This window comes from Scylla paramamosain, chromosome 34, assembly GCF_035594125.1.
Source record: "Scylla paramamosain isolate STU-SP2022 chromosome 34, ASM3559412v1, whole genome shotgun sequence".
Taxonomy (NCBI): domain Eukaryota; kingdom Metazoa; phylum Arthropoda; class Malacostraca; order Decapoda; family Portunidae; genus Scylla; species Scylla paramamosain.
This window is the reverse complement of record NC_087184.1, coordinates 10,805,220-10,825,219: the sequence shown is the minus strand read 5'-3', so window position 1 is coordinate 10,825,219 and position 20,000 is coordinate 10,805,220. Positions and strand designations below refer to the sequence as shown.

Below are 20,000 nucleotides of genomic sequence, written 5' to 3'. Positions count from 1 at the left end.
GCACCCCCAATGACTCCCAAACACAAGGGGCGTTATGAAGGTAAAGGTGGTGGTGGTGGTGGTGTTTGTTGTTGTTCTTTTTCTGTTCTTTTTTTTTCCTTCTCTTCCTTTTTTTTTCTTTGTCGTGCTCGAGTTATTGTTCTTCCTTTGTGTTCTTTTTTTCCAGTGTGTTCTCGAGTTTTGTTTTTTTTCCTTTGTGTTCTCGGGTTGTTGTTGTTGTTGTTGTTCTTCCTTTGTGTTCTTGAGTTATTGTTTTTTCCTTCTTGTTCTTGAGTTGTTGTTCATTCTTTGTGTTCTTGAGTTTTTTTCTGTTCTGCTTTTACTTCTCCTCTTCCCTCTTCTTCTAATCCTCCTCTTCCTCCTCCTTTTCGTCCTCCTCCTCCTGTTCCTTCTTCTCCTCTACGTCTTCCTCTTCTTCCTGCTCCTTCTCCTCCTTCTCCTCCTGCCTCCTACCTCACTATTACCAGCTGAGCCAATCATGTGTCTTAATGCCAGTTCCATCTACCAATCAGAGCCAAGGAAAGTGTCAATAAAGGGTACTTACTCACTTCCTCAGCCTTCTCTTCTTCTTCTTCTTCTTCTTCAACTTCTTCTTCTTCTTTCTCCTCCTCTCCTTCGTTTTATACATCTGTGGAAAATGATATTCAGTAATTGCACATCACAACATAAAATTAAAGTGTAGGATTAATAGTTTGCAATAAAGTAAGTGATTTTTAATTATGATAAAACACGAATAATTATAAAAGGGAAAGCTGTCAAGGGGATAAGTGATGGAAACATTAAGGGCATGCAAGGGAGGTTATTCCAAGCAAAAAAAAAAAAAAATAAATAAATAGATAAATAGATAAATAAATAAATATAAAAAAAGTAAAAAAAAATGAAATAAAAACCTGGATGAAAAATACAACAGGTGACAAGAAAAATGTAGATAAAAGTAAGAAAAAAAAGCAAAAATACAAGAAAAAGTCAGAAAAAAAGGGAAAAGGGAAAAGAAAGAAAGGTAATTAAACATGAAAGCATCGGAAACAAAACAACAGAAAAAAAAACCTGCCAAATACATAAAAAAGACGAAGATAACAATACATTTTAATTGTTTTGAGTGTTTTGAGTGAAGACCGTAATGAAATGAATGAAACAAATGAATGACGGTGAGGGAAGCGATCAGTAATAAAAAAAAAAAAAAAGTGATAACGATTTTTTATTCGATTTATTTTACTTTTATTATTTCTATTTATTTATTTGTTATTCGTGTCTTTCTGGTGAGTTTATGAGGCAATGGTTCATCTTTTATTTACCTGTAATACTCTCTCTCTCTCTCTCTCTCTCTCTCTCTCTCTCTCTCTCTCTCTCTCTCTCTCTCTCTCTCTCTCTCTCTCTCTCTCTCTTATCTGGAGCAGCGGAGCACATTTAACCAAGTGGGTGGACTGTTTGTTTCCTTTATTTGTTTCTCCCTTTCTTCAGTGTGTTTGTCTTTAATCAGCTAATGACTTAGACAATAATAAGAGCGACAATTATACTTCGAACTACTATTGCTACTACTATTATTATTACTAACACTATTACTACTACTACAACTACTACTACTACTGCTGCTACTACTACCACTAGAGAGAGAGAGAGAGAGAGAGAGAGAGAGAGAGAGAGAGAGAGAGAGAGAGAGAGAGAGAGAGAGAGAGAGAGAAATGCACTATTCCACAATGCTTTCAGTCGCCGCCTACACACACATACACACACACACCTGGTCTCCTTTCAGCTTTAACAACGTAACATTTTTATGATTCATTTCACATATCTCTGAAATGGCCACCTACATTTATAACCCTAAGAACTACACACACACACACACACACACACACACACACACACACACACACACACACACAAGCTTTGAAATATGAATCTCGTTTTATCGCCTGCACGTCTAGCAATACCTCATCTTACTGACTCGAAACACTCACGTCAGTATTTCCTTCTTTTCTTTCAGTTTGCAGTGAGAGAGAGAGAGAGAGAGAGAGAGAGAGAGAGAGAGAGAGAGAGAGAGAGAGAGAGAGAGAGAGAGAGAGAGAGAGAGAGAGAGAGAGAGAGAGAGAGAGAGAATTATATAAAGAGAGGAAAACAACACAAATCCAAGCTGTTTTATTTCAACTGTTTCTGTATTTCCTCCTGCCTATGACTTTTTGAAGAGGAAAGTTTGAGACACCTCCATTCATAAATTTTGGATATTCTCTTCTACTTTTTTTTGGGGGGGGGTGTCGGAGGCAACTGGCACCTTAGGCAGGACTTTTATCCCATTTTCTTTTGTTTTGATTCTTTCCCCCTTGGTCAGAACCCCGCTTGCACTAAAAATAAATTAATTACATAACCAACTGGCGAACTAAATCCAAACTAGCCCACCAATTCGTCACTTTGAAGCTTCGAACGTCAAACTGAGCACTATGAATCAGTTTACAAAAATAAGGGAAAGAAAAGCACCTAAAAAAAAAAGGAAAATAAGAAAAAAACGCAGCTGAGCGCAAGTATTCCCTGAGCCACGTAAGATTAATCCGTGTAAGGTCGTGCTTGGGAGGGGTGGAATTCAAACTGATAATAGACTAGATTCCCTTTCTTTCTTTCTTTGTGTTTCTGACAAGAGTATTTTTCTTTCTTTCTTACTTGCTTTACGCTTTTTTGATAGTTTTTTTTTTTCTCTTTCTTTTACATTTTCTCTTTCTTTCTTTCTTGCTTTAAGCTTTTTGATAGCTTTTTTTTCTTTCTTTTGCATTTCCGATATGTTATTTTTTCTCTGTCTTTCTTTCTTTCTTTCTTTGCATTTCTGATACAGCATTTTTTTCTTTCTCTCTCTTTCTTTCTTTCTTTACATTTCTCATAGTTTCTTTCTCCCTTTCCTTATTTTTTCTTTTCTTTCTTTTACATTTCTCATATATAATTGCTTTCTTTCATTACCTTTTTGATATCATTTTTTTCTTTCTTTCTTTATATTTCTGATACAGCACTTTTTCCTTTCTCTCATCCTTTACATTCCTGACGAACCACACCAGGCGCACGGGAAACAATATAAACAAACCGCAGAAAACACAAAAAACGGGGGAAACAAAGAAAATACAACACTGCAGGACAAATAGTGGCTTGGGAATCAAAACAATACGTAATCAGGTTTTTCTCTCTTCGTACACATGCCTTCCATCAATTTCAAGTCTTAGAACTTATACCGAGACTCAGAAAACGGGAAAACAAGGAGGAAACCGAGAAGAGACCATAATAAAAACACTCAATACCTTACAAATCAAAACAATGGTAAAATTATTCTTATTTTTTCTTACTTTTTTTCGATGAGTGTTGCTTAGAAGCCTGACACCGTGAAAATGGTAAGTGAAAACTCTAAAAGCAAGGGAAAGGACACTACTAAGGAAAAGAGAAGCCATAATTAACTTTTTTCTTGTTTCTGATAACGATTGTTGCCTACACTTGAAAGAGAAAAAATATAAATGAAAAAGAAAAGGGAGGAAGGAAACTAGGAAATAAGAGGATGGAGAAAAGAGATGAGAGAAAAAAGAATAAGAGGAAAGAAAAAAAGAGAGGAAAGAAAATAGAAAATAAACGCTACTATATTATGAAATATGTAATGAAATAAGACAGGACCTTGAGAATTAAAAACAATGATGAAATTAAATTTATTTTTATTTTCTTATTTCTGTTTATACGAACAGACTGGAGACCTAAGATGTAAAAATGGTACACAAAAACTCTGAAGAAAAGGGGATTGAGAGGAAATACAAATAAACGCTGGCAGGGAAAAAAAAAATATATCATAAAGCTGAATTAAAACAGATGAAATAGTGTTTTTTTTTCCCTAAGAGCTACCCAGAGACCTGAAACCGTGAAAGTGGTAGCCGGAAACTCATAAATGAAAAAATAAATAAATAGATAGATACACGCCACTAGGGAAAAATAGATGTAAAAAAAAGAGAAACAGTAAAGTTGGGAATTAAAACAGTGATGAAATGGATTCTTCTCATTTCCGACGATGTTCCCAAGAGACTGGAAACCATGAAAGTGTTACTCGGAAATTATATATATAAAAATAATAATAAATAAATGAATAGATAAACGCTACTAGGGAAAAAAAAGAAGGAGCCATAAAAAGACACTACCTTGTGAATTAAAACAGTGAGGAAATGTATATATATTTTTTTCTGACGAGTGTTGCATGAGACCTGAGACCGGAGAATGCTACACGATAACTCAAAAAGGAATGAAAATAAAAAGAAAATAACAACAAAAGAAAAAACAAAAGAAAAGTAAAGTTTAGTAAATGGGAAGCAAAAAAACAAGGAAGTGGTGATTTTGTCCCTCCTCTTTCACAACTGACCAGACTCCTGACTTGAGACCTTAGCAGCGAAACAAAAATCCTACGAAAAAAAGTCTCTCTCTCTCTCTCTCTCTCTCTCTCTCTCTCTCTCTCTCTCTCTCTCTCTCTCTCTCTCTCTCTCTCTCTCTCTCTCTCTCTCTCTCTCTCTGCCTGACAAAACTTCACCGCCTCGGGATATGAAACCCAAGAAGTGAAGCAGCAACACTCCTAAAAGAGAAAGACAAACGATAGAAGCGAAAAATGGACAATTTGTCGCGTCCCTTCAACCACGAAAGTACCCAGCGTGACACTCCTCCCACTCATGACACAGAAAAAGGAAAGAGAATGTAAAAGGAAAACATGAAAAAGACTGACTGGTGTGTACTTTGAGTTTATAAAGATACGTAAAACAAATATTTAAGAATAAGAATAATACTTTTCCCACTCCTGAGAGAGAAAAAGGATAGGAAATAGAGAAAAAAATATTAAACTGACTGGCGCTTACCCTTGAGTTTATAAAGATACGTAAGACAGATATATGAGAATGAGAATAAGTTCAGGATAAAAAGAAATCAATTAACCGTGATGTTTTTCCCATTCGTGAGAGAAAATAAAAATAGAAATAAAATAAGAAAAGACTGACTTACGTGTATCTAGTGTTTATAAAGGTACGTAAAACAATGAAAATGAGAATGAGTCCACAAAAATAAGTCAAGAAATAAACCAAACGAGTAAAAGTAAATCAATAATTAGGTAAATACACAAAGTAAATAGATGAATGAATAAGCAAATATGTAGAAAAATAGCAAATATGTAGAAAAATAAAGTAGATAAGCAAGTATAAATAAATGTAGTAACCAGATGAAACACGGGAATGCGGGAAAGAAAAGCAAACCAGAACACATCCATGCATTGTCATGAAAACTCAAACAAAACACCGAATAAAAATAAACAGGAAAATAACAGATGACAACCGGACAAAACACAGTGTGAAGAGAAAAAAAAATGAATGATAATCAAATGGATCAAGGATAGAGAAAAATGAAAATAAAAACAAAAATAAAAATAAAAATAAGATAACATAGATAAATACAAAACAAGTGAAAATATAAGTATGCTAAATAATTATAACCTACATGTGTGATAACTAAATCCACGAAAGAAAACAATGAAAAAAAAAAGAAAAAGAAAAAAGAAGGAAGCGCACCGTGCATAAAAAAAATGCCCAAAAATGAAATAGTGTTCATGAGACAAGACAAAAAAAAAAAAAAAAAGATTGAGAGTTTCCAAGATTAAAACACAAAGCAACACATCACAACACAACGCGTCGATTAACCTAAGCTGACCTGACCTAACTTAAACTAAATGAAATAGTGTTCCAGGAAGAAAAAGAAAAAAAGAAAAATTGTTGGTAGGATCGAGAGTTTGCAAGATTAAAACACAATGAAACACAACACAACACAACACAACACAACACAACGAGACTTAACTTAACCTAACCTAACATAACCTAACATAATGAAATACAACATTCAAGAAAAAAAAATTAGTAAGATCAAGAGTTTACAAAATTACATCACAACACAACGCGAGAATACGACCCTTCACTTAATCTGACCTTACCTGACCACAAATGACCTAATCTGACCTCACCACACACCTCTGACTTTATCCGTGCTCCCCCACAGCACTGTTCTCTATTTTCATATTCCTCTTCTTTCTTTTGTTGCGTCTTTTTTTTTTCCTGTATGTTGTTTTATTTTGTTGTGCTTTCCTTTTTTTTTATCTGTTATTTTTGTCTCCCTTTCACTCTTTTTTTCTCTCTCTCTTCTCTCTCTCTCTGTGTTGTAGGGCAAAGGTGACATAGATACCTGAGGGTGTTGTTGTCGTTGTTGTTGTTGTTGTTGGTGGTGGTGGTGACGGTGGTGATGACGGTGGCGGCGGTGGTGGTTGTTGTTGTTGTTGTTGGTGTTGTTGTTGTTATCACTGAGAGTCGAGCAACACAATAAGACAAAATAAAGCAAAACATACATAGAAACACACACACACACAAAGTGGCAAAACAAGCTAGATCCAGCTACACACACACACGCACACACACACACACACACACACACACATGAAGAGAAAAGTAAATAAAAAAAAACAATAAACCCATCAGAAAAAAAAAAAAAAACAAGATGGAGATACAAAACTGACTGACAAGCGATGACGTTTACAAGATTCCTCGTCACCAAAAATTTTACTTGCATTCTTTGCCTACATTCTTTCTCGCCCTCCTCACCTTCCCTCGGGTGTCACCTTGGAGGCACGTTCACCTGTCCAACTCCAGGCAGGTGTCACTTCCACCTCACCTTGACACCTAATACCCGCACTTAACATTTATATTTGATGCTCAGTCTTTACTTGACTTTTATTTTATTTTATTTGTTTATTTGTTTATTTGTTTTAGAAGGGGAAGAGAAAATCTTTTTTTTTTCTTAAATTGCTTTGTCCTCGTTCTGCTTCTTTTGTCCACAGGAGTTAAATATATAGATAAATAAATAAACAATAGCAGCAACGACAGCAACAACAACAACAACAACAACAACAACAATAACAATGTCAAAGATTTTTTTAATAAGCGTAAAGGATTAGGGAAAAATAGTTAAATACACACAAAAAGAAAAAAATAGGTAAAAGAAAAATAACAATGAAATTTGACGTTTTTCAACAATTAAGTGACATAATTACCTTTTCGGAGCACTTGTTAACATAAACCATAAAGTAAAAACGAAAACACTTGTCAAATCCGGTTCTTGCCGCTTTTATTATCGTGTCTTCTTCCTATTCATCAACATCATCACCATTATCACCACCACCACCACCACCACCACCACCACCACCACCACCACCACCTATCACTATTCATCACCATCACTCACTATGATTACTACCACCATCATTATAATCACCACCACCACCACCACCGCCACCACCCATTCATCTACCTATCCACGTGAATGCCTTTCTATTAATATTAAGCCTTCCAATCCTATAATCATGTATTTATTTATTTATTTTTTTTTATACATTCCCAGCATTATACGAAAAAAATAATCCAGAAGTACAAAGAAAAATATAGATTAATTTTGTCTTATCCGGAACACACAACTATTTAAAAGGCGGCAGTGCAAAAAAATATAATAAATAAATGAATGAATGGAAAAGGTTGCTGGGGATTATGGGAAAAATTGCAAGGCGGTGAAGGAGTTAGTTATAATTTCAGTTGTTTTATAAGATTTTTTTATTTATAGGATTATTTGTACGGACACACTGCCCTGTCTGTCTTCGTGGAGAATGAAAAAGGATAGTAGTAGTAGTAGTAGTAGTAGTAGTAGTAGTAGTAGTAGTAGTAGTAGTAAAAGTAGTAGTAGTAAAAGTAGTAGTAGTAAAAGTAGTAGTAGTAGTAGTAGTAGTAGTAGTAGCAGTCGTAGCATCATTATTGTGGCTGTTACTATAAGCATTATTATCATTATTATTATTATTATTATTATTATTATTATTATTATTATTATTATTATTATTATTATCATTACTACTACTACTATTATTATCACTAGTTCTATTATTATTATTATTATTATTATTACTACACCAGGCGTCACATTACCTTCCAGGCGAACAGATGAGGCGCTATTGCTAACCCCCTCTGGCACACAAGAGTCTCATTCACACACACCAGCCTTCACGCCACGCAGCATTCCACACTGCTGCCGTCACACTCATCAGGCGCCTCCACCCACACCGGCATCTCTTTACTGCCCTGCGTACCACTGACTTATTGCAGCGTCCCTTTACTGGCCCACTTTTATCGTTATACAAGTTAATCCGTCCCCAATGAGCGCGGGAATGTTATCATAATGTGTTCATATCGCTGTCCATACACGTGTAAGGGTAAATTGACATAGCTTCGATTGCCGTTCTCATTAAGCTAAACTGATGCACCGTATTGACAAGTGCACATATTTTCTCTCAGTTTTATATACTTGCACGACAAACTAACGAGCGGTTGCCTCGTTGCCTCTAATCACCGTGTTAACCTTATTATCATTGCCGTGAGTAATTAGATGTTTATAGCAAAATTAAACAAATACGCTGGAAGTAAAATTAAAAACACAGACTGACTTAACTGGTATTGGGTGTTACTGCAGAGGAAATCGTGTCTGTTGTAAAATATTGACTGTGTAATAGCGACTAGACTGAGGATAATAGCAACAGCAGTGACAATAATAGAAATAGCAGACTAACAATAACAGCAGACTGACAATAACAGTAATAAGTGACAATAAGAGCAATAGCAGACTTCAGTGACATTGGGTATTATGGCTGAGAAAATCATGTCTGCAGTAAATATTGGAATGTGTGATAACGAGACTTGCCTCATATCTTCTCACACACTCGACTCAACTTCTGGTCTTCTCAGTAACTAGACACGCCCTTGCTAACGACCTCATTATAGTCTTACGTGTGAAGGACGCAGGCAAAAGGCATGAGAGAGAGAGAGAGAGAGAGAGAGAGAGAGAGAGAGAGAGAGAGAGAGAGAGAGAGAGAGAGAGAGAGAGAGAGAGAGAGAGAGAGAGATTCCACGGTTGCTTCTCCCAAAAATAGGCAAAACAGAAAAAAAGATACAAGTGTGAAGTAAATATATTCTCTCAAGCAGCAATTGCATCTCTTCTCGCTTGGTTTCATTTCCATTTCCCTTATCCTTCTACTGATCCTATTACTTCCATACTTTATCAGTTTATTTCCCCTCTCCTTTTTTTCCCCATTCTTCAATCTCTTTTTATTTTCACTTTCCTTACCCTTCTATTCACGACAGTACCTCTTTACTTCTTCTTCTTTCTTTCTGTTTTAATTGTCCTTCCTCTATCACAGTACCTCCATTTTTCCTTCTTACTTCCTCTTTTATTTTCATTAGTGTACAGGTAAGTCGGCCAGTGTTAGTGTGGCGCGCTCCTCCGCCCCGCCTCGCCTTGTCCCGGGAAATGAAAACACAGGCCAGCACTACCTTGAGTGATGGAGAGACGCCGCTACCTGCCGTTTAATCCTCTATGGTTGATGAAGCCTTCTACTGATCCTCTCCCTCTCTCTCTCTCTCTCTCTCTCTCTCTCTCTCTCTCTCTCTCTCTCTCTCTCTCTCTCTCTCTCTCTCTCTCTGTATTCTTCCTTCTTGAATATCACCTTTCCTTTCCTTTCTTTTTTCTTACTTTATCTCCTCTTTTTATATCTTGTTCTTTTTCTACTTTTCAATGTTGCTGCTACTGTTGTTGTTGTTGTTTTTGTTTTTGTTGTTGTTTTTGTTGTTGTTGTTGTTGTTGTTTTCTTTTTTGTCTCCTTTTATTTCCCTTTTCTCTCTTCATTATTCTCTTTCTCTTTCTTTTATAACTCTTCTTCTTCTTCTTCTTCTTCTTTTTTTCTTCTTTTTCTTCTTCTTCTTCTTCTTCCTCCTCCTCTTCTACGTTATCCTTTTATCTCTTTTCTCCTTTCCTTCCTTTCTTATGTTACCTCTCTTGTCATCCATTATTGATTCTATTACCTCTTCGCTTCTTCTTCTTCTTCTTCTTCTTTTCTTCCATCTCTTTCCTCCTCTCTTTCCTAACTTATTTTCCTTGTCATTCCTCCACTGATCCCCTTTGTTCTTACTTCTTTCTTTTCATCTCTTTTCCTCTATTCCTCTTCTCTAATTTCTTCTTTGCCTCCTTCCTTCCTTTCTTCTCTCATTCGGGTATATCTCAAATGTTACGTTTTTCATTTTTCATTCTTTCCTCCTTCCTTCCTTCCTTCATTTCCTTTTATTGCTGTCATCTCCCTTTTTTTATTTTCCTTCTCGTTTTCCTTTTCTTCCTCACCTTGTCTATTCTTTTCTTTCCCTTCCTCTTTTCCATTCATATCCATCTTCTTCATTTCCTTCTTCCTGTTTATTTTATTTCGCTCTCCTTCACTTTTCTTTCTTCCTTTCTATCTCTATTCATATTCCTCATTTTCTTCCTTCCGTTTCTTCTTTATCAGCCTATCTAATTTCCCTCCTCTTTTCCTTCACTTTTCCCTTTCCTCATCTCCCTTTCCTTACTTTTCCTCCTGTTTCCCTCGTTCCTCCTCCTCTTCCTTGCTTTTCCTTGATCTTAAATAACATGAGAATTTCAACCTTACAGCAATTCTCTCTCTCTCTCTCTCTCTCTCTCTCTCTCTCTCTCTCTCTCTCTCTCTCTCTCTCTCTCTCTCTCTCTCTCTCTCTCTCTCTAATATATTCCAAGCCAAACCGATCCCTAAATCTCTAACATGTTGTAAGGGAGAGGAAAAGGAGGAGGAGGAGGAGGAGGAGGAGGAGCAGGAGGAGGAGGAGGAGGAGGAGGAGGAGGAGGAGGAGGAGGAGGAGGAGAAAGGGGTAAAGGAGGAAGAAAGCAAAAACAGGTGATATTTTAAACTGATCACCTGAATTGCTGTGCACCTGAAAGAGAGAGAGAGAGAGAGAGAGAGAGAGAGAGAGAGAGAGAGAGAGAGAGAGAGAGAGAGAGAGAGAGAGAGAGAGAGAGAGAGAGAGAGAAATTGTGTATGGAAAAGATGGATATGAAATGAATGAGAAATACGACACATGAAAACTGATGAAAAGTATAAATAGAGAATAATACAAACTCTCTCTCTCTCTCTCTCTCTCTCTCTCTCTCTCTCTCTCTCTCTCTCTCTCTCTCTCTCTCTCTCTCTCTCTCTCTCTCTCTCTCTCTCTGCTACCTACCTAATTACCTTGTCACGAATTTAATTATTAACAAAACTCTAATTATTTCGCATAGCAATATCCATTTTTTTGGCGCAAGTTTTTAATTATCTCCGCCTCTCTCTATATTTACTGCGAGTCATTAGGGGAAGGTTATACAAATTACGCTAGACGAATATGTTGGCTTTCACCTATGTTATTAATTAATGTCATTTTTTTTACGTCTCTCTCTCTCTCTCTCTCTCTCTCTCTCTCTCTCTCTCTCTCTCTCTCTCTCTCTCTCTCTCTCTCTCTCTCTCTCAGGTGTACAGCAAGACAGATGGTTAAGTTTAAAATATCTCTTGTTTCCTCCTCCTCCTCCTCCTCCTCCTCCTCCTCCTCCTCCTCCTTTTATGATTTCTTTCTTAATTGTAAAAAATAATAGACCATGACTAATTTTATTTTTATTTTTCTTTCTTTTCCTCTCTTATTTATTTTCCATGCCTCTTTTCTTTATATATATTACATCCTTCCTTCATTTTTTTCATTATCTTTTTTTCTATAACCCAATTTTCCTTTTTTTTTGTTAATTGACTTTTTTCCTTTGGTTTTCCTTAACTTTCCCTCATAACCTCCTTTCTTTTTCCTCTAATCTTAGTTTTCCCTTCCTCTTTTATTTTTTTCCCTCTACCCTCCTTATCTTTCCAACATTTTCACCGCAAACTCCCTTGAATTCCTTCCAATTTATTCCCTTTTTTCCTCTAAACTCCTTCATATGCATTCAAACATCATTTCTTTTCTTTTTTTCCTCCAACTTCCTTCCTTTATTCCTCCAAACTCACTTTTCTCATTCCTGGTTTGCTTCTTTTTCCTTCGAACTTTTTTTTTCTTTTTCCATCAAAGTCCTCCATTTCATCTTAACTTACATTTTCCTTCCAACCTCCATTGTTTATTTATCCAACCTCGTTTTCTTTCTCTCTTATTCCAGCTTCCCTTCTTTTCCACCCAACTTCTTTTTCCCCTCCAACCTCCCTTCATGTCCCTCCAATTTTCCAACAAACTCCTTTACTTTCCACTCCAATTTCATCCCTTCTCTCTCTCTCTCTCTCTCTCTCTCTCTCTCTCTCTCTCTCTCTCTCTCTCTCTCTCTCTCTCTCTCTCTCTCTCTCTCTCTCTCTCTCTCTCTCTCTCTCATTCCAACTTCCTTCGTATTCCGTCCAGCATTATTCCTTTTCCCGGACGATCCTTCAGTAACTGTCCTTCTCAGTACCTCCCTTGTCTATCCCTGCAACTTCCTTCCCCTTTCGTCAAAACTCCCTTTCTTTCTCTGCAAACTCGTGTGTTCCTGCGATCTTTGCGTCCCTCTCGTCTTGACTTCCGCCACTCGGGGCAGTCGCGGGAATGAGAACTCGCTCTCTCTCAAAGAAGGTAAACACGGGAATATGACGACGGTGCCTCCGGTGATATGAAAGAGCCCAGACGCAGCGGAGGGAGCAAAGGACTTGATAGACCAGAGTGATGTGTGTGTGCAGCGAGGTACTTAAGTTGGTGAGTGGAGAGATAGATAAAGAGGTTGACTGCAATGAATAGCAAGGTAGATACAGATTGAGACAAGAATGGTGTGTGTGTAGCTAGATAGGTTAGTAAGTGGGTGGTGACAGACTGGGAGATAGGTAAAAGAGGTTGACAGTAATGAAAGGCAGGAGGAAGATAGATGAAATGATGGGAGTGCATTGAGATAGATACGTTGGTGATAGGCTGGATGATAGATAACGAGATTGACTGGGTGATAAAAGGCAAGGAAGAGATGAAAGTGATGAGTATGGTGAGATATATTGATAAGTGGGTAGTGAGAATGGTAGTTGGTGATGGTTGTGTACATAGAGGGAAGGGTTGATGGAGTAATGGAAGACTGGTGGACAAACGAGATGATTGTGTAGACAGGTAGAGGTTGACAGACTATCAGAAAGATTGGTAGACAGAAGCAGACGACAGACAAGCAGACTTCATAAAGACAGGTGTGTATATAAACCATTAAAAAAAAAAAAACAATTACACATCGAGAAACTTTATTTTTTTATAGGAGAAACTTTCTATAATTACTTTTTCTTTTTTTGAACTAGGGGTGGGGAGGAGCAGGCAAATTTACCTTATCTTATCCCAATCTCTGTGTCCTTGCTCGCCTCCTCGCCACGTTAGGAATTCTGCCACTGATGCCAATGAAGAGAGGCATGCGTGCAGGGAAAGAAGTGAAGAAAAGCGGACAAAACTTAACATTCAGAAAGATCCCTCGGAAACTAAAGTGATGTAGTGAAAGACAGCTAGACCGAACAAGAGACAGCCAGACGCGCACAACACAGACAGATGAAACGAATAAATTGATATGAAGATGGGCAGATAAAAGTACGATACATGAAGAAAAGATGAAGAAAAAGAAACAGATAACCAGAAAGAAAAGAAAAGACAGATTAGAAGAGCTAGACCGAACAACAGACAGCCAGACATGCTTAACACAGACAAATGAAACGAAGGAAATGATAGGAACATGAGCAGATAAAAAATACGAGATAGGAAAACAGCACATAACCGGAAAAAAATAGAAAGAAAAGAAAAGGAAGAATAGAACAGCTAGACAGAAGAACAATGACATACACAATAAACATACTTATACGAAAAAAAACAAGAAAGTCATACGAAGGTGAACAGATAAAAATAAAAAGATGATAACATTTTATAGTCAACAATAGACGTTAAAACAGTGAAACGAATAGTAGAATAAAAAAAATAAGAAAAGCATTACGAAACACAAACAAACGAAACGAAAACAAAAAAAAAGGCAAGAAAGACCACGAAAATCACACTGAGAGAAACAAAAGATAAACAAATAAATAAAACATTTAACAAAACATCACACACAAGTTAATACAATCAAGACAACATCACGAACAATATTAAAATGAAAGGACACATTAAAAGCAGCAAAAGAGAAATAAGGTTATACACTAGGAAACTTGATTGGGAGAGGAAGGGCGAGCAAGGGAGTGAGAAAGGCACGGAGGAAACGAGGGTGCGAGAAAGAGGAAGGAAAGATAGAGCAAGATAGAGAGAGGAGAGAGAGAGAAGGAAGGAAATGCAAGGAGACGAAAGTGAGAGAAATGGAGAGAGGAAAGGAGGAAGTGAGCAGAAGTGACGATAAAGTGTGTGTGTGTGAGAGAGAGAGAGAGAGAGAGAGAGAGAGAGAGAGAGAGAGAGAGAGAGAGAGAGAGAGAGAGAGAGAGAGAGAGAGAGAGAGAATAGTCTACAATCTCGCCCTTGACCAACACTCTGAGGGAGAAAACAATCTTGCAGTGTTGCCAGAAAGAGAAGAGGGAAAAAAAAGACAGGAAACTAAAGCCTTTGTTATTCAGCCGGATATAAATTAATCTCTTTACGCTCTCTCTCTCTCTCTCTCTCTCTCTCTCTCTCTCTCTCTCTCTCTCTCTCTCTCTCTCTCTCTCTCTCTCTCTCTTCCACAAACAATGAGGAGAGGAGAGGAGAAAAGAAGAAAAGGAAGAGAGGAGAAAGGAAGAAGAGGAGAGAAAAGGAAAAGAAAAGAAGAGAAAGGAAAGAGAAGAGAAAGGAAAAGAGAAAAGAGAAGGAGAAGAGAAGCGAAGAGAAAAGGAAGAGAAGAGAAGAGTAACAACAACAACAACAAAAAGATTAATATTTCCATAAAAAAAAAATAACCTGAAGAGAAAAAAACGAGTTACAAACGTTATAATTATACAACAAACGAATAAAAAAAAAAACATTTAAAACAATAAGGCAAAAAAAAAAAAACTCCAACTGCAATTGCATTACATTAAAAGAACCATCAGAGCGAGAAGCCCAACAAAAACAGCCCAACAAAAATGGCCCAACAAAAATAGCCCAACCAAAAATAGCCCAAACTCAACACAAACCCGCCCAAAGTGAATGAGGAACGATAGGGAATGAATAATAAATGAAGGAGAAATGAACAAATGAATAATAGATGAGGCGCACCACCACAAGTTGTGTTTATGCATAAAGGAGACAAATGTGAATTAATGAATGGTGTACCGTGTGTGTGTGTGTGTGTGTGTGTGTGTGTGTGTGTGTGTGTGTGTGTGTGTGTGTGTTTAGGTAATTGCAAGGACGTAGAGAGGGTGTACATCTTTTCTTTTCACACACACACACACACACACACACACACAGGTAGGCAGACACGCACATCTCTCATTCATACACGTAATCCTAACCATTCATGTAAACATAAAGATATACATTAAGATAAAATATACACATACTCGTACACACACGCACATTCTCTCTCTCTCTCTCTCTCTCTCTCTCTCTCTCTCTCTCTCTCTCTCTCTCTCTCTCTCTCTCTCTCTCTCTCTCTCTCTCTTTGACCTCCTGCCACATTACCTGTACTAGCCAGCCAGGTGTACACTTCATCACCCTCCCCCACCTGTTAATGAATTTTGCCGCCATCACCGCGTCACCTGCGCCATAACAACTGGGAGGGTAATTAGTGAGATAGTCAATGCTATTCCTTAAGTTTTGTTCAGTATAGTTGATTTTTGGGGAGGGTTTTAACTGTGTGTGTGTGTGTGTGTGTGTGTGTGTGTGTGTGTGTGTGTGTGTGTGTGTGTGTGTGTGTGTGTGTGTGTGTGTGTGTGTGTGTGTGTGTGTGTCTTTCTGTGTATATATATATTTTTTTGTCCTGGTCCGTTGTTATGGTTTTATTTTTACTCTTTTGTATTATTTTTTTCTTTTATCTTTTCTTTTTTTTTTTTTTGGTCGAGATGAATTCAGGGTTTTCTTTTTTATATTGGGAATTCTGGTGTTTTTTTCTTTTTCTTTCTCCTTTTCTTGTTTTTTTTATCTTTTATCTGTCCTCCTATCCCCCTACTACTACTACTACTACAACTACCACCACCACTACTACCACAACCTCCACCAACCACCACACACACAACCCAACTAATACAATCCAAAATATTCACCACCACAACCACCCTCACCACCATTCACACCACAATTGTCACCACCACCACCACCACCACGACAAGCAGACCCCAGGCACACACTCGTTCCCTGGCCGCCTCTCTCCCTAAAATGGGGCAATAACCACATTCACCTCGTCATTAACACTGCTGTGATTGACGGCTTTGCACTAACATTATTGGAACGCCATTACGCCGCGACAGTAATGGAGAGCAGCGCACCGGAGTCTTCCCAAGCGATGGAAACAAAGGGAAATTATGAAAAGATACTGGAAATTTTTTTAAGGGATGGGAGTGAAAAGGGTGTGGTTTTCTTTTTTTATTCTTATATGGGAAGATCTGTTGAAGTGATGGAAACGAAGGGAAACTATTTGACGATTGTGGATTTTTTTTTTTTTTTAAGACTGACGGGAAATAAGAGACTATATATATTCTATTTCCTTGTCAAACTTTTTTTTTAATACAGGAAGGGAAAAAGTCTTCTAAAGTGATGGAAACTAAGGGAAATTGTGAGCAAATACAATCGTGATGGAAATTTTTAAACTAACGGGGAAAAAAAAATTACATGTACATATATATTTTTTGAGTGACTGGTGGAAAAAAAAATGCTTTGTCAAACTATACGTACAAACAAGTCAAAATATGTGAAACTGTCGTACTGGGAGCAACTTTTAAGTAACTTGATATATAATTTTTCTTTTTAGATAAACAGACAAAAACAGTCTTCTGAGATTATACAAAAGGACAATTAATAAAAACCGGTATCCTTAACAAAACATTTCTTGCCTTGAGGAAAAACTATATGTGCAAATTAACATAATATTTCCCTTTTTTTTTCGCCATATAACCAAAGATAAAACTGGGCCATATTCATAAAGGAAGTGCTCTTTCATTACGAGCGTTTTCAAGGCCACGGAGATGTCTAGTCTAGTTCTTATGGGTGTTTTTTCCCCTTTGATGGTACGCAATCCTTCTTAAACTGTCACAGCAGCCATAACAACCAGCCTCGGCTCCTCTAATGACTTCCTTCACGGCCTGGCGAGTGCCGTCCACATCACACGCCCGCACGTTTAGAAATGAACCATTATGAAAAGCTGAGAACAACCGAGTATTTTTATTGAGAGATGTGGAGCGAACAAAATGTGATGATATGATAGTAATGAGGAAGCGGCTCTGTACACAAATAAAACGAGGCAAAATAATGGAACGAGGAATGCTAACCTTTATATCAGCAAGAGAAAAAAGCGTTAATGTATCACTTCTTTTTTCCTGTTTACTTCATTTGAATTAATTTGGTAAGATAAAAATAGTTTATTGCCTGACCCTCCGTGTTAAGGTTTAATTAGAACAATGTGCAAGTGCAGGATTTTCAAGGTTTACGGTAAAAATTCGTCCAAACTTTTACACAGAGAGCGATGGATTATGACGCAGTTTCCGAAATTCAAACAGTCGCTTTGAGTTGAGAATAAAAAAAAAAAAAAACCGGAAGGAAAATATGAAAGAAAAAAAAAAAAGATAATTAATACACACCTCTAATTCTGACGATCAATTTGCGTTAAAAATTGAAATTGAACAAAAACGCGTCAAAAGAAACTAATTAATACACAACATTAAATACGAGTTTGGGCTAAAAAGGCTTTATGTAAAATACTTATTACCTATCATTAACAAAAAAAAACTCAAATTCAATAAAGAGAATAAAAAAAGAATTAACGTAAACACAACAATAAATTCAGGTTTTGCTCATAAAGTCTTACACGCGAAACATTTATTAAACATTCACTAAAAGGTACATTCGGAATGCATAATGAACGAACTGCCGTGTGTGTGTGTGTGTGTGTGTGTGTGTGTGTGTGTGTGTGTGTGTGTGTGTGTGTGTGTCTGTGTGTGACTTAATCCTTCACATCCATCTTAAATCTTCTTACCTTCATTTATTATTCCATTATTCATATTACTCTCTCTCTCTCTCTCTCTCTCTCTCTCTCTCTCTCTCTCTCTCTCTCTCTCTCTCTCTCTCTCTCTAGACTTGATCAATCTGCCACGCGTTTATCTTTATCTCCTTTACCGCAATTTATCATTCTTACCTCCTTCCCTCTGCTTCCTTCCCTCCTTCCTTCCTTCCTTCCTTCCTTCCTTCCTTCCTTCCTTCCTTTCTTTTTTTCTTGCCACCTGTCTCTATCCATCATTCTTCTTTTCTTACACCTCTCCCTCCCTCTCCCTCTCCCTCTCTCTCTCTCTCTCTCTCTCTCTCTCTCTCTCTCTCTCTCTCTCACTTCCTCTCTTTCCTCCTTAGTTTCATCTTTCCTCTCAGCTAATTAAGCCAACATGATCTTCCGTCTCATTAATGAATCAAAAAGGTGTAAAAGGAATCTCTCTCTCTCTCTCTCTCTCTCTCTCTCTCTCTCTCTCTCTCTCTCTCTCTCTCTCTCTCTCTCTCTCTCTCAATATTTCTTGTTATCTCTAATTTACATATTTCTTTCATGCTTCTGTTTCATCTCTCTCTCTCTCTCTCTCTCTCTCTCTCTCTCTCTCTCTCTCTCTCTCTCTCTCTCTCTCTCTGATGACGATGATGTTGATAATGATAATAATGGTGAAAGGTGGAGTGATTAGATGATGATGATGATAACAATAATAATAATAATAATAATAATAATAATAATAATAATAATAATAATAAGGTAAAAAAGTGACAAAAAAGGGCAAAAATCAAATCAAGGAAGAGAAAAAAACAAGGAAAATCAAAAGAAAAAAACAAAAAAGACAGAAGAATGAAGAGAAAGAAGAACAGGAAAAGAAAAAAACGAATAAAAAGGGGAAACAAGAGACAAGAAATAACGTACGAAGAGAAACAGAATAAACACGATAAAAGAAAGGAGAAAGTAAAAGAACATAAATATTGCAGATGGAGTGACTGAGAGAGAGAGAGAGAGAGAGAGAGAGAGAGAGAGAGAGAGAGAGAGAGAGAGAGAGAGAGAGAGAGAGAGAGATATGGACAGACAGACAGACAGACACAAAAGCAATAAACACAAGCCAAAACAAGGAAACGAAAGAAATAAAACAACAAAAAAAATGTGACAAGGGAGAGAGAGAGAGAGAGAGAGAGAGAGAGAGAGAGAGAGAGAGAGAGAGAGAGAGAGAGAGAGAGAGAGAGAGAGAGAGGGAAAAAATGTAGAAGACAAGAGAAAGGACGAAATATGGAGGAGGAGGAGGAGGAGGAGGAGGAGGAGGAGGTGGTGGTGGTGGTGGTGGTGGAGGAGGAGGAGGAGGAGGAGGAGGAGGAGGAGGAGGAGGAGGAGGAGGAGGAGGAGGAGGAGGAGGAGGAGGTGGCATTGAGACAACTAACATGAAGCTTCGAAACTAAAGCAGAACTCTCCATTCAATGCCAAACGATGCAAGGAGAGTGAAACACCTCCTCCTCCTCCTCCTCCTCCTCCTCCTCCTCCTGTTCTCTTTTTCAACAGTACAGCGTCAAGATTTCTCTCTTTCTTACAACTCCTCTTCCTTTTTTATCTCACCTTTTTCCTTTTCTTCAATGGTTTGGTATTGTATCTCCTCCTCCTCCTCCTCCTCCTCCTCCTCCTCTTCCTTCTTTACTATGTCTCCTAAGATGCATGAGAAGAAGAAGGGAAAGAAGCTAAAAATAGGTAAGAAGGACGAGGACGAGGAGGAGGAGGACGAGGAGGAGGACGAGGAGGAGGAGGAGGAGGAGGAGGAGGAGGAGGAGGAGGAAACAGGTGTAGCGGTATTCATTAGTGGCAGGTGAGGTGAGGAACAGATGTAGGTCGCCTTCAGGAATATTTCAACTCGTAGGAAACAAAACTTTTTCCTATTTTCTTTTCCTTTTCCTTGACAGCACCATGCGTTTCTCCCTCTCTCCCTCTCTCTCTCTCTCTCTCTCTCTCTCTCTCTC

At 37.6% G+C, this 20,000-nt stretch overlaps 1 protein-coding gene across 5 annotated transcripts in view; it reads right to left on the bottom strand.

Annotated features, from left to right (window-relative positions):
- The window catches only part of LOC135090158 (uncharacterized), a 208,955-nt gene that overhangs the window by 98,324 nt on the left and 90,631 nt on the right, over positions 1-20,000 (bottom strand). For all 5 annotated transcript variants that reach the window (XR_010261795.1, XR_010261794.1, XR_010261796.1 and 2 more), the window contains one exon: positions 545-628. The gene's annotated coding sequence lies outside the window, so the exon portion shown is untranslated. The remainder of the gene's footprint in view (positions 1-544; positions 629-20,000) is intronic.